Raw genomic sequence first — 16274 nt, 5'->3', positions numbered from 1 at the left:
CGTCAGTTTCTTCATAAGTGCTTTCTGTAGAGCTGACCCTGAAATTGCATCATTTAATCCATAATCATATATTGCCAACGTTTCTCCCTTTTACCGCTTATCAATGGCATTAATTCAGAGGAAACAGGGACCACTGATAGCTTTGGGCAGCCCTCTGCATAAAGAAGATATTCATAAAAGGCAGGCGCACCGCAAGGACAGCCAACTTGCCCGAGATAAATAAATGAGTTTTAAGGGACTAGGGGAAACACACGGGAAAAAGAATAGACACTTTGTATTTCTTCCTTCCCTTTTTTGCTCTTCTTTAGCACATTTTATTTTGTACTCAAAACATAAATTTTGTTTATGATGTGTTCCCTTAGATGTCCAGTTGAATATTTCCCTATATTTAAGAAATCCTCTCTGATGTAATATTTTTAAAAACCCTTCCCCTGGAATATATAATCAAAAATTGCTGTCTAGGACTGAGTTTCACGTAGTAAAAATAGGCCCTGTGATTCCCCAGTCCCTTTAAGTGAGATCTGAGTGGTCTGTTTGCAAAGTAGAGGTCTGTCTGGGAAGCGATAAGATGCAAAAGTGAAAGTATTCCACCTACCACAAGTTCAAGTAACTTAGGGTTAAACTGATGAGCTGTAAGGAGAAAATAAACAGTTTTTTTTTTTTCCTTCAAATCTCACTAAATCCATGGGAGAGGGAAAGAATGTTCTGCTTATTAGAAAGATTGTCATGATCTCAAAAGACTCTAGATGGTACTACAGAATCACCCTGTGCCTTCAGCACTACCATTCATTACAGTCTTTTTCCCCCCACTTTTTAGGGCGTCTGGGGTGCTTACATCAGAAAATATATTAAAAAGAGAAGGAAAAAGGCAATGCTGTAAATGAAATCAATGAGAAATCTGCAGCGTCTGAGAATGATGAGCTAGATGTCATATATGCGTTTAATTTGAGGCCCCATATTTAGAATAATTTTCAACTGAGTATAACAGTCAAAATGTTCTGGAAGTACTTAATGGTATTATGCTGCGGCATTAATGAATTATGCTAAATTGAAATGAGATTTTCATGAAACTTACTAGCAAAATAAAAGGAGACATAATTTGTCACGAAATAGGTGCCATGCCTCTTTTTCTCTGCATTAACTTTATGTGTAAGAGTGTGATGTGAGGATATATCTGCTTGTCATTTTAATTTCTTTCTAGTGAAGAAGCAGTTCTTTGCATGGGGCAATGCCCCTGGGTTCAGACACAGGTGTGCACATACAAGCCTACACACACACCTGAGCCAGGTCTCCTCAGACACCCAATGCCATATGTACTATTTTAAAAGCATGCTTTTGCCTTTCCAGAGAACAAAGTCATTAAAAACATCTCTCCTGTTGGAGTGTAGTGATGAAAGGGCAAAGAAAGCAGGTACAAAACCACAAACGAGTAAGGCATGATTATTTACAGAGATATTGGTCAGAGTGAGTTTCTTCCACATAAATACATGGCAGTGGCCCTTGGGAGAGGGTCTTCCTGCTTTGGTTCTGCACCTGCTGACTGGCCCACCATTGCCCTGAGGCTCCTCACAGCCACCGGAGCAGGACTTTGGGATGTGCTGTGGAGATTCTATTTCCACACTCTTGATTGTGCTATTTGCAACCCACCTCCTTCCACTCACCCCTGACCGCTAACAACTTTGACATTTGTTATTTTCAACATTTTCCTTTAAATTTAATCCCTACCTTTTCTATCATAGACTATCCCCTTCTTTTCAAAACACCCAAACACATGCACAGACTGCCCTGGACTGTGCTACCCCATGTGACAGATCCTGTCCTGTAAGCTCTGCACCACATGACCGAATTTAAATCTGTACATAATACTTCCTCAGAAGAGAACACCACTTGACCAATAAAGATATTGAGAGTCTGAGAGGCTAAGTAGCTTGCCAAAGGCTCCAAGTCACAAATAGTAGAAAGAAATGAAAATATAGTCTGGTCTGATTCAAAATCCGGGGCTGTTAACCATGATGTTATCATATTGTATGAAAATCATATTGTATTAAAAAAGAACATCAATAGAAAATTCAACAAACAAAAACTCTTTTCTGGATCCTTCATCTGCTTGTACCCACCTCATCACCGTCACTGATTCCTTTATCGAAGTCTTGTTGCACACCTGTGTGCACCAGTCGCTGCTATCCTGGGAGTCACAGTATTGGGGAGTTAGACACAGATACCAGCTGTCACAATACACAGTGTCTGTTGAGAGAGGGCCCGTAAAGCACACTAAGAACATTCTTCAAAGACTAGTCTACTCTTATTGGCCACATTCATTCTCTGAGCACTCAGCTGAGCACAACCTGACTCTTCTCCATCACATCTCTGAAAGTTATTTTTCAGAGATCAATTACTTCCGAATTGTAGGTTACAGAGAATAGGGGAGTTTGGGGTCAAATCTAAAATCAAAAGCTGGCCAAATTTGAAGGCACAATTCAGTTGGGCCACAGAGAGAGTTGGGGCAGGTGATTTTCTGGGGAGAAGACATAGATTAGAGACATTCGCTTGAATGCTAAGTACTGCATGCCCACTCCTGACTTTGCAATCTGTGTTGTCCAAATCCCTTTAGCCATGCGTGCAATATTGAGGACTTCAGTTGTGGTTGCCCATGACTCTAAACCAGTGCTACATGCTGGCTTTGGTGGGCATGGCTGTTATCAAGATTTTCAAGGAGGAATCAATAGTGCACCAATGGTTCCATTGATAATGCTTGGATGCCAGTGGTTTCCCTCTATCACAAGCTTGATGTCTGTTCTGCCTACAGCTCCATGGCAGCACCTGTCCCCCTGATCTCTTGGACAGAGCAGTGTACCACAGCCAGGCCAGTTCATCTAAATCGGGTGAAGTTCAGAGAAATATCACAAACATCCTCACATTCCATCTGTGTGTGCATGGTGTGTCTGTGAGCACGTGTGCATGTGTGCATAGGCATGCATCTGTGCATGCATGTGGATATGTGCATGTATGTGTATTCACATCCAGGCATGTGTGCCTGTGCACATGCATCTATGCACATATGTGCATCTCTGTGTGCGTGTGTGTGTGTGTGCATCTGTATATGGGTATGCATGTGGGCATTTGTGTGTATCCCTGCCTGTATGCGTACATATGTGTATATGTACCTGCACGTTCATGTGGGGTGGCCTGCTTTGCCATGGAAGGACTAACACCCAGGAGTAAGTTCCTTACCTTACAGGATTTATTTCTTATTCACATTATGAATATGGTAGCCATAGATTGACCACAAACACATAGGTCCTGCTCAGCACTGCTGCCCAGTTCACTGTGGTGGTCAATCAAATGAATGCTGGTCTGAATCTGGTGGAAATTTCTGTCTCTCTAAGCCTCTCGTCATATGTGGTATGTCATGTCCACTCATGTCCCACTCACTGGCCAAAGCCCCACAGCTTCTGAAGAGAGGTGACAGTGACACGGGGGGATATATGATCATCTTATGGAGAGCAAGTAAATAATTCAGAACAATAGTGTAACCTACCCCAATGTGTGCAGTGGTCCTCCTCCACAGTGTGTCCTGTGAACCTCGCTAGTGCAGGATATCCCCGGAGGTCAGCCACTACAACTTTATTATGCAGAGCAATGCCTTGCACAGAGAAAGCATTCAATTAATGCTTCTTGAATTGAATTGAACTGAACAATATGCAATTAAAAAAACGAGAAAAGCCCACTTGTCTTTTTTTCCCTCATCCCCACTGAAGCAGTTTTTTTTTTGTTTTATATATATATATTTTTTTCTTTTTCTTTTTTTTTTTTAAGAAAGATTTTACTTTTTTATTCCTAGACACACAGAGAGAGGGGCAGAGACACAGACAGAGGGAGAAGCAGGCTCCACGCAGGGAGCCCGATGTAGGACTCGATCCCAGGTCTCCAGGATCACACCTCAGGCTACAGGCGGCGCCAAACCGCTGCGCCACTGGGGCTGCCCTATACATATTTTTTCTATTGAAGTTCAATTTGCCAACATATAGTATAACACCCAGTGCTCATCCCATCGAGTGCCCTCCTCAGTGCCTATCACCCAGTCACCCCATCCCTGCACCTGCCTCCCTCTTCCACTACTCTTTGTTTATTTCTCAGAGTTAGGAGTCTTTCATGTTTTGTCACCCTATCTAATTTTTCCAGCTCATTTTCTCTCCTTCCCCCTATAATCTCTTTCACCATTTCTTGTATTCCCTGTATGACTGAAACCATATAATGTTTGTCCTTCTCTGATTGACTTACTTTACTCAGCATGATACCCTCCAGTTCTATCCATGTTGAAGCAAATGGTGGGTATTTGTCATTTCTAATGGCTGAGTAATATTCCATTGTATATATAGACCACATCTTCTTAATCCAGTCATCTGTTGATGGACATCTGGGATCTTTCCACAGTTTGGCTATTGTGAACATTGCTGCTATAAACATTGGGGTGCAGGTGTCCTGGCTTTTCACTCTATCTGTATCTTTGGGGTAAATACCCAGTAGTCCAATTGCTGGGTTGTAAGGCAGATCTATTTTTAACTCTTTGAGAAACCTCCACACTGTTTTCCAGAGTGGCTGCACCAGTTTGCATTCCCACCAACAATGCAAGAGTGTTCCCCTTTCTCTACATCCTCACCAATATTTGTTGCTTCCTGTCTTGTTAATTTTCACCGTTCTCACTGGGGTGAGGTGGTATCTCATTGTGGTTTTGATTCGTATTTCCCTGAAGGCAAGTGATGTGGAGCATTTTCTCCTGTGCTTGTTAAGCCCATTTGTCTTGATCAAAGAGCTTAAGAGCCTGTGACCTGAAGATCCTGCTTAGCACCTTCACTTAATAGCAGTGTGTTTTGGGGATGCAGCCTGAGATATGTGCCTCACTTTCCTTTTCTGGGAAATAAGTAACAAGGCCTTCTTTAAGAGTTGATCAAAGATTAAGCTCAGTAACTTCGAGGTTTGAATGCTCAGGAAACCCTTAGCACATATTGCTAGACCACTATGTCACGGGCTGTTACACGCCGTGTGGCTTCTCTGAAAATCCGTGTCTTCATCTCTGTGTGCATATTACTGCCGTTGGCTCTAAAGTTATGAAACGTGGAGTTTGGCATTTGGAATGTCCTATATCAGGATGACATAGATTAGAATATATAGCTACAATATACTTGCAGATTATATATGTAACCTCCCACTTGCATAAAAGATGTTCCCCAATAAGGGAAAATTTATTTTTCTTTTCATCATGCAAGGTAATAATAGAACATTAACAGAACAATGGAAATTCACGGCATTTAGGAAAAAAAATGAGTGGGATCTGCTAAAAAGAGTGAATACCTGATAGTGACAGTATGGTAAGAGATTTCAACCTAAAGGTTAAATGAAGCCATTGTCCACGAATGCCCTTTTTATCCCTCTGCAAACCAGTGTTTCAAATGTAAAACAATGCCTATCTCAAGCTTGGGCAACATATTTTAACATATTACTTTGCATTGATTTTTATTATCAGATGTGAAGAGATCTTTGCTTTGAGGAAAAATTTCTTTTTTTATTACTTTTTATCTTTTTTTCTATTAAAATATAGTTGACACACAATGTTACATTAGTTTCAGTGTACAAGAAAGTGATTCAACAGGTTTATACATAATGCGCTCACCACAAATGTAGCTACCATCTTATTTTATTATTTTAAAAATTTTATTATGAAACACATCTAAAACAGTGGGCAGAAGAATAGAGTTTCTACCTTTAGAAATTGAATATCATCAATATGGGCCAAATTCCCATTTCCAAGGTTATACCTTTCTGGTCTTATTCTCTGATCTCTTTTCCTTATGAGAAATAAATTTTTGAATTGGTGTTTATCATATCTGATATTACTATAATTTTATTTAAAAATACATGTTATGTTTAAACAGTATATAATTGCATATATTTTAAAATACTACGTGATTGATATAAACTACTTTTTTGCCATCACACATAAGGATATGTGTAAATATATGTCAGTGTTCATACACTTGAATTATAGCATATTATCCCATTTCATGAAAACATCACGAAATGTGTACTCTTTCTTTTGCTAGTACTTTTGTCATTTCCAGGGGAAAAAGTACAAATGAACATTCATTGTACATGTTCATTTGTGATTATCTAAAAGGATTGCCTTAAAGCGTTAGGATTAAGGAATGGATTTCCTGGGCTACCTGGTGTTTGTTAACCACTTTCACTTTCACTTCAGTTAATATTTCCACATTAATCTCCAGGGAAATTGTATAAAGTTATAGGATCATCAATTATGCAAATAGTTTTGCTCCACATTATTCTTGATAGCATTTCATAATTTAATTTGTGAGAAATGAATGATCCTATTAAAAAGATAGTTACTTCTGATGTTGACATTCTCTTCACAAGTTTACTTTATAATTGGTTTCCTTTCCTGTGAACTGTGTTTTCCACTCCTTTTCCTACTGTGCTGATCATCTTCTCTCATTGACCTATTATATTGCTGTTTACAACATAGAGGATAGTTTTCCCTTGTCAGCCATACACATTATCAATATCTTCCCTGAAAGTGAGTGTTATCTTTTCACCTTCTTATGGTGTATATAGATAGAAAAGTACTTTTTAGTATTCATGAAACTGAGTTTATCAGTCTCTGCTGTGTAATATTTTAAAAATTCTTTTTTCAGGTGTCCAATATGAGAACTTTATGCATTTCTGGAGCACCTGGATAGCTCAGTTGGTTAAGCATCTGACTCTTGATTTGACCCAGATCATGATCTCAGGTTTGTGAGATGGAGCCCTGCACTGGACTCCATGCTCAGCAAGGTGTTTGCTTGAGATTCTCCTTCTCCCTCTGTCCTTCACCTCATTCTCTCTCTTTCTCTGTCTCTCTCTCTTTGATATATCACATCTTCTCTATCCATTCATCTATCTCTGGACACTTGGATTGCTTCCATATATTGGCTATTGTAAATCATGCTTCAATAAACATTAGGACACATATGTCTTTTCAAATTAGTGTTTTCATATTCTTTGGGTAAATAGTAGTGGAATTACTGGATGATATGAAAATTCTATTTTTAATTTTTTGAGGGACCCCCATACTGTTTTTTCACTTTGACTGCATCAGTTGGCATTCCCACTAACAGTGCACAATAGTCCACATCCTTGCCAACACTTGTTATTTCTTATGTTTTTTATTTTAGCCATTCTGACAGGTGTAAATTGATATCTCATTGTGGTTTGTTGTGTAATATTTAACAGTATTTCCCCAAATTATTAAGATATTTCACATAATTTTTTCCAATATTTTAAAGTTTTTTCTTTTTGTTTTAACATCTTAATCTACCAGAAAATGACTTTTGTGTAGGATTAATATACAAATCCAATTTGATTTTCCCCACTGTCTGACAGTCAATTATCTTAGTATCACTGATACACCATTCACACACCAATCTGCAATTTACTTCTGTCTGTATGAATTTCCTACGTTTTTGATGACTATCTCTTATTTCTTCCTCAGCCAGAAGAGGAATAAGAAGGAGAAGGAGAAGAAGAAGGAGGAGAAGGAAGAGAAAGACGAGGAAGAGGAGAAGGAGGAAGGAGAGGAGGAGAAGGGGGAGGAAGAGGGGAATTAAGTGATCATTAAGCATGTAACACATTAGTCTTTAATTCTTGCAACAAGACCATTTTATTTTCACTTGTATTTTCCTTTCCAAAGATATCTTCTGCTGAAACCTTAGATTATATGTTTTGTTTTGACAAGGAGCCATACCCTCATGAAGATTTAGTGCCTTCTTGTAACCTGATTACTCACAACCAAAGTCACAGCCCATCTGTGAGCTGGAAAGTAAGGTTCAGTGTCCTGGTCAGCTTCTGGAAGCTGCTGGTACAATTCACGTGCACTTGCCTAGCGAGCAGGTGATTAGGATGTTTTTGCCCAGGATGTTTTTACTTGGACCTGCCACGGGTTTGTAATGTTTTGCTGGAAGGTGAAGAGTCATTGGTAGAGCATTAAGTTGACTATTTCTCTTCTTCTGCCTGGGGTAACACCTTTCTTCCGCCAGTGAACTGCTAAGTGGAGAAAGAACAGCATTTCTGCTCTCAGCCTGCAGACCAACTGGAGCCCCCTGGCATGTTGCGGCTACCATTTGACACCTCCAGGGCTCATCGATCACCTGGACTCCTGTTATCAGAGCCAACATGCCTTTCAGCTCTTGGCTAAGGGCATGAAATAGCATGTGAAGATGTGTGCAAGTAACATAATTTGCCTGTCGTTGCTCTTCTGAGCAGTAATTTCTCCAATCAGATCTCCTTTCTGGAATTAAAAAATGAAATAAATATGAACTGATTTGTCTGATGCCAGCAAAGAAAGTATAAAACCAGTAACTAGTCTGCAGATATGAGAATGAAATCTCAGCAGCTCAATAAATTCCGTGGCTCATTATTTGTTATTCATCACATGAAAAACACAAATGCAAGCCCTGACCTTTCCCAGACAGCAGTGCCGCTCTGACAATAGTCAATAGTAATAGCTAATAGTTGTGCAATTTAAGATCTGCTGTATAATGATACATTTGTAAACACATTTTTTTTCCTAGAGCAATGTGAATAGCAATCTACTGGCAGCAGATATAAAAATAAAATATCTCCTTCCTGCTGGTTGTTATCCCTCTCCTATAATTAGAATTCATGGGGGATTCATCCTGGGAGAGACGAGGCCCAATGCTGATGAGCAGGGGCAGGGAGAGGGGCTAAGTCCGGCGTTCTGAGTTCCGTGGGCCCAGCTGAGAGTCTGTGGTCCCAAAAATGTTATTTGATTATTCGATGGAGGGCAGTATCTATGTTTGCAGTGTAGGGGATGGAAGAAATATGTGCATGTTGGCAGAAAGTGGCACGGGTGACAGTGATGTAGTTAGAAATGTAGTCCGCAGCCAGGTTCACTTTCCAGTCAAAGATATTCTATCTTGGCATGTAATAACTACTTGTTACTTGTCCTACTTTTAAGCAGTTCTTCACTGTCCCTTTGTAAATATATACATACACCGAAATCCTCTCGTAAGAAATAAAATATCAGCTTTTGTCATTTTAAAGGTGCGAATTTTATAAGCTCACTAATTTCTCCGTGGATATAAACTGGCAGTCCCTATTCTGGTACCTGCGCATCTGGTCCTTCATCAGGAAACCTGCCAAAACCATCAGAAATGCTTAACACAGGGTTTAGGCCAAATGCATGCTATCAATTCAGAGAGCAAAACCAGAACAATAACAGGAAGGGAATGGTGCTAAATTGCATCAGACATTTAATTATCCTCCTTCTGTACATCCACACTCTCACACACTCACATACCACTCACTGGAAGCTTTAAGATCAAATAAAATCACAGTGTCTCTTCTGCACTCTGCAGGCCACATCTTCTAGCGCTCACAAACATCAGGCATGGACACGTGCCATAGATAACAGGCGCCCACTCTGGCCCTCCACTGAAAGAGTTGCTGTCTAGTGGGAGAGACAGAGAAGTAAATAGAAAAGTATTATAGCTCCTCAAGTAGACAGCTCTAGGATCTCTGAAATTTTACCTCTCGGATGCCAAAAAGCATTATAGATGAGACATCTACTGAGCCGAGCCTTGTCTATTCTCTGCTGAAGCAGATGCAACAGTCTGAACGATATGAGGCCTTGGAAAAGCAGCCTGGTTAGAGAGGAACCTGGACGTGGTCTCCTGCATCTGGGCTTCTACCGACCATGGGCATCCTGCACTGGATGTGGAAGGGAATGGAGGCAGTGGCAGATTGTGATGCCTGCATATGCCGAGGAGAGGCATTTGATCTATATTTGAAGGTAGAAAGAGAGCCATGGAAAGGCTCTTGGTTTGTTTGCTTTTTTTCTTTTCTTTTTTTTTTTTTTTTTGAATCACCTCCAGTTTGTCTCAATGCTAACGTGTTTGAAATCCATGCTTTATTCATTCCTGTTCCCTCCTGTCCCCTTTCCACCTCCTTACTGATTTGATTGGGATTCTCTCCAAAAACGAGCACTCACATTTTTGTCTTTGCGTTGACTTTGGGGAGCTTAATCTGTAATAATAAAGAAGACACAGAGAGGGCTTCTAAGAGAAATTGTAAAGAGGAAGAATCCTGAGAGCACAGCTGATGTCTGGGTTCGTAGCATAAGGTAAGGTGCAGAGCATCTAGGGTTGTGGTTTGGCTTGCTGGGTTAATGGTGCTGCCATACAACAAGAATAGTCAATGGGAAGAACAGCAAGGTTGAAAAGAAAAACTAAGGACTTAATTTTGGGTTATGCAGAATCTGAGGAGTCCTGTAGACATCCAAAATTGATATTCCTAAATATCTATGTATAACCAAGGCTTAAAGGGAATTCTGAACTAAGAGATGGATATTTCTGATCCAGTAGTATAAAGTTGAAGCCTTGGAGGAGAGAGAGGCTGCCAGGGTCATGGGGGAGAACTATGGGACATACTAACCTTCAGAGGAAGAAAGAAGAGGATTCTCACAAACAAGGAAGAGAAGAAACACCACTGCAGATAAATAGTTTGGACATAGTATGTCATGGAAGCCAAGGAAAAGAAAATGACAAGAGGGAGGGGAAGACAGGGACTGAAATAGACCTGGTGGTCAGACAGGATGAGGAGGAAAGACCTGTGGCCCTGCGGGAGACACCGGGAAATTTTGGTAGAGCAGCATCACTGAAGGAGTGTGAGGGGGACAGCAATAAGACTCCGTGGCGCAGTAGTAGAGGCTGTGCTTGTGCAGCGGTGACATGCAAACATTTCACAACCAACAAGGCACAGGCTCAGACGAATCCCAGTAAATGTGGGCAGTGACTCGGGAGCAGGGTTCCCGAGACAAAACCCTGGGCCAGGAGCATCGTTTCCAATTATTGGATTATGGGGATGTCTGAGTCTGGAGGAGAAAAGCCAGAGTGTCAGAAGATGTGGGGACTCAGGGCAACACTTTACTTATCATTAGAATCACACCAAATCATACCTGCTGACCATTGGTCACATCTGGTGCCCCTGCACTTACACGTGACCCTCATATATACATGGCTGAGAAAATGGCCTGCACACAGTTGCACAACTCCTGGGTGCAGGTGGCTGTCCCATTATGAGGGTGTGGCTGCTGATGCAGCAGCAGAGGAGGCCAGGGGCCGGGAGGGTGGTCGAGCAGAGCAGGGCTGGTATGTGGCCAGAAAAGGGGAAGGAAGCCCAGGATGCCCCGTGAAGCTCAGCAGAGCCTGGATAATGTGAATGAGTCCATCTTGACATGAAATCAGAACCCTCAGGAATTAGAATGTCGATGTTCTGCTTACCTTGTATCATCTGACAAGAGGGACTTGGTGAGAGTCAGGCTCTGTTCAGGGGATTCCTAGCCTGTGCCTTACAATGCAGAGAAATGTACAGATGCAGACTCTGGTCAGTTGTCCATTTTTCCAGCTAAACCTGCTTCTCCTTCATGAAGGGAGTGAGCTCAGTGTGTGGGAATGGTCATGGTTAGCCAGGCATTCATGGAGAGGGCAGGAGATGTCCGAAATCCGGTTGAAAGGAGAAAGAGCAGATTTTCAGGTGTGCAGGGGGGCACAGCTCCCAGATGTGCAGGCTCCCAGGTGGGCTGTGGGTTTCTCTTCCAGTCATGTGGCACCTTGGCTGGCAATTCAACTCTCAGGAAGCACAGCGAGTAGAGGACAGAGTGCCTGGCTCAAGGTGCGCAGATAAACATTGACAATTGAGATCCATATGAAAAATTTAGGTGCTCAAATTTTGCAGGGACATTCTTAACATTCACTTGTCTTTCTGGGAAATAGATTGAGCAGCTGCCTTGTTCTTCTCTGGGAAAGGACATCTGTGCCCTTATATAGAAGCCGCGGTCATTTTTCCAGCCCGTGGCCACATTTAGCAGCAATATTAATTTCAGCTTCTCATAGTTGCAGCTGTGAAAAACTAAAAAAGGTCATTTTTCTATACTTGAAATATAGAACACATATTCATTTTCCAGTAGATTAACTTAATGATCAAAACTGGAAAAGAAAAGAAAACACTTTTTTGCGGGGGGAGGGGGGAAGGAAGACAGCCACTTTCTCACCCTGATCCCACACAGAATCCACACGGTTTTGTTCCCTGCAGACATTCTAGTGGTCTCCGGAGAGATCTATACTCAGGTTTTGTACTGCACGGCCGGTGAACAGGTGGAGGGCAGCAGAACACTGCCCTTGCGACAAGGAAGAGCACAGCTTCACGACAGATTTAGATGACTGTATGGAGTGGCTCCCCATGTCAATCTTGTGTGCACTCTGGGCACATCCCCGAAGATAGTTGCTACCACTTATGCTCACTTTGCCTTATATCTGGAGATTCCTTCTTTTCCCGATCCCCACACCTAGGTCTGGGCCACTTGAATTACTTGAAACACTTCTGCTGACATGTCACACTTCAGTGACTCTCCTTCCAGTTTCCAGGATGTTCAGAACATAAATACTTTTCCCAATCGCTGTGTTGAGAATGATGAAAACATTATGTAACCACTCTGATCAAATTCACCACCGGCCATTCTTATTTAACTTCAACGAAAGCATCTAGTCACTTGGCAGACCTGCCATTCATTTCGGGAATTTGAACAAATCCAGATCCTTTTTGAGTGCCTGTGTTGTCTCAGCTACTGTGGGTTAAAATAAACACTAGAAAGTAGAAATAAGAGTTGGTGTAAGTGGAGTGTGTGTGCAAAGAGTCCGTGGCATGCATAGGATCACAGAGCAGGAATTTTAAAGGGCAGGCTAAAAGAGCAGCGATCTGGAAAACAGGACGCAGGCCTGGGAAGGAGGGTGGTGGTTCTCCTGTGCTTTAAAAACTCCCCCTTGCTCCTACATCCTGTTTGAGCTCCTACTGTCCCCCTCTCTTTATTTTCAGATTCCTTTTAACTTAGAAATGACAGGCACATGGTTGATATCACGACAGGTTACCTGTACTCACAGAAAGACTATAACAAGTAAATACCATTTCTGCTCCCAGAATACCTGCATAGAGTTGATCCGGTTGTTTATTAAGATTACAGAGAAAATAGAGATAAAAATACTTAGTAGCAAACCAGAAATTAAGAGTAATCACTGGGTTCACTTACATGCTCCCTTCTTCATGTGCAGACATTGTATGTGTTTGTTTTTTTGGCGCTCTAAGCAGTTACTATTTTTTCTCTCTCTTATCTTCCCTCAAATGCTGGCTTTACATTAGAAAATTATTTTCTTCCATAATATTGCCTCATTTATTGCTATACTTTACATACTGCTCAACTTTTTGTAACTAAGATGTGCATATTCTCTTCAGTTTACAACTATGCTCCACAAAGAAAATAAAACCCAAGTACTAAAATTCCATTCTTTACGATTGCAGGCATTGCAACATTTGCATCCTAAATTTTTTTTATAGGTCTTCTGTTTGTTGGGCTGTCAGTTTAGACCACACACACAAAAAAATCCTTCTGGAATTTTGACTGAGCTTGCACTGATTCTATTGATCACTTTGGGGGAGAATTGGCATTCTAACAATATTGAGTCTTCCAAACCACATTTGTGGAATATTTTATGTAGGTTTTATTTATGTTTCTCATCCAGGTTTTATAGTTTCTAGTGTTCAGACCCTTCATATTTTTTGTGGTATTTATTGCTTAGTATTGCATTATGGTCATGCTATTATACATGGTATTTTATATATTTTAATTTCCTTTTGTTAATTGATATTCTATAGAAATACAAAGAGCTCTGTTATTCTCTACTCTGCAACATACACAACTTCTTTACTAGATCTAGTGCTTTATTTATAGATTCTATCAGATTGTCTCTATGGGTGATATTGTCATATATGAATAAAGATCCTTTTATGGTTTTCTAATGTGGACATTCTTTATTTCTTTTTCGTGCCTGATTGCACTGGCTGGAACCTCAGCACAATGTGGAACGTAAGTTATCAGAGGAATATCCTCATCAGTTTTCCATCATGGAGTGTAATGTCAGCTCGGTATTTGTGGATGTCCTGTATTAGGTAGAGGAAGTTCCTTTTTATTACTACTTTTTTAAGAGTACTTATCAGGAAAGACTGTTGGATTTTTATCATATATTGTACATATTTTACTGTATGTACTGTGCTGACATGTGTGTTCTTCCTTTTTTAAAAAAAATTATTTTATTTATTTTTTAAAAGATTTTATTTATTCATGAGAGACACACACACACACACAGAGAGAGAGAGAGAGAGAGAGAGAGAGGAACAGACACAGGCAGAGGGAGAAGCAGGCTCCATTCAGGGAGCCTGACACGGGACTCGTTCTCAGGTCTCCAGGATCAGGCCCTGGGCTGAGGGCGGCACTAAACCATGGAGCCACCCGGGCTGCCCTAAAAAATGTTCTAATATGTCTAATTCCAGTCTTAGATTTCTGAATATTAAATTAACTCTGCATTCTTATAATGGACCATACTTAGGATATGTTTTCCTTTTAATATATTGTTTGATTTGCTAAAAGTATCATCAAGAATTTCTGCACTTAGGTTCTAAGAGAAGAGATTGTGGTTTTCTTATAATATCTTTTTCTGGTTTATCTGGTTTCTGGCTTCACAAGACTTGAGATGGATTCCTTTCTAACTTTCTTGATGAGTTCATGTGGAATACATTCTGTTATTAGGTGCACAAGTATTTAGGACTGTTGCTTTTTTAGAGTAATTTTTTTGAGTAATTGTTATAAAATGATCTTTTTTTTGTGGCAGTCCTTTCTATTTTTATTTTTATTATTATTTTTTTCATGGCAGTCCTTTTTAATCTGAAATCCTTGTCTGGTATTCATACAGAATATCAGGTTTCCTTTAGGCTGAGTTTAGCCTGATATGTCTCCTTTCATTCCTTTCCTTTCATCCAGATTTTTTTTTCATATATATTCAAAATGTATTTATTGTAGTCAACATAGTTGGGTCTTGCTTTTTTATCTACTCTGACAATCTCTGCTTTCAGAATGTTATACTATTCATATTTTATGTGACTATTGATATAATTACATTTAAGTCTATCATTTCTCTGTTTTTATTTTTTTTTCCTTTTTTCTTCTATTTTTCTCCTTTCGCTCTTCTTTTGGATTGAGTATGTTTTCATGAGTCCCCTTTATCTCCTTGTTGGTGTATTAGCTAAAACTCATTGTGTTCTTTATTTAACTCCTCATGATAGCACTTTCAATATATCTCAAGATATCTTGACTTTCCTTTTGTTTTTGACAAAGATTTTCTGTGGATATAGATTTCTAGGAGGTTGGGCTTCTTCTGGGACTCCAGAGGTGCTGCTCTCATCTCATCTGCAATGCTGGCTCCCTGTAATATTTAACTCCACTGTTCTCTATGAAGTTTCTCCTGTAATACTTCCTCTGTTCACCTCAATACATTTGGATGATTCTGTCCTCAACATCAGGTAGATTTTCATACATACACACCCAGTAATTAGTATTCTGCTAAATACTTGAAGGGACTCTCTGCAGATCTCCAGTTTCTCTCTTTCTCTCTCTATCCTTTCCTTGTCTCTAGTCTCTCTGTATCTCTGTTGTCTTTCTCTCCTACCTCTAATATTCAGAGGACTCCAGCCAGCTTGCTCTCCCAAAGCACTTGCTCTGTCACTTCATCATGAACCCACTGAATTCTGCTTAGCTTCCCTTCCTTGTGCTGTGCCCTGCAAACTGCTCAAGGCATTAAGCTGTGGGGTTACATGGTTCACCTCCTTAGTTTCCTATGTAGTAAGGATCATCTTCTTTCATTCTTTCATTGCCTGATGTTCTGCATCTTGAAAATCATTGTTTCATGTATTTTTTTGATTGTATCAGAGAGAGGGAACATCTAGTCTCTGTGTGTCAATCTTGGTCAGCCACAAAAGGATTAGTATAGTTGAATTTTAAAATTCATTTTGAAGGTGAAATGTCTTAATTGATTTGAAAATAATGAAGTTTTTTATCTGTTTAATCTGTTTTTCTTTTGATGATATGCACTAAATAATCTGACAATTGATGTAGTTGTTGGACATGCATTTTCTTTGGAATCATTTTTTAAAAAGATTTATTTCTTTATTTTAGAGAGAGTAAGAGAGAGAGAGAGAGAAGGGGAGCAGAGAAGAGAGGATGAGGAATCTCAAGCAGATTCCCAGCTAAGCAGGGAGCCTGACACGGGGCTTGATCCCAGAACCTAAGATCACGACCTGAGCCCGACACTTAACTGACT

The sequence above is a fragment of the Vulpes lagopus genome, chromosome 2 (genome assembly GCF_018345385.1).
Source record: "Vulpes lagopus strain Blue_001 chromosome 2, ASM1834538v1, whole genome shotgun sequence".
Classification (NCBI taxonomy): Eukaryota; Metazoa; Chordata; class Mammalia; order Carnivora; family Canidae; genus Vulpes; species Vulpes lagopus.
Note: the sequence above shows the minus strand (reverse complement) of the source record.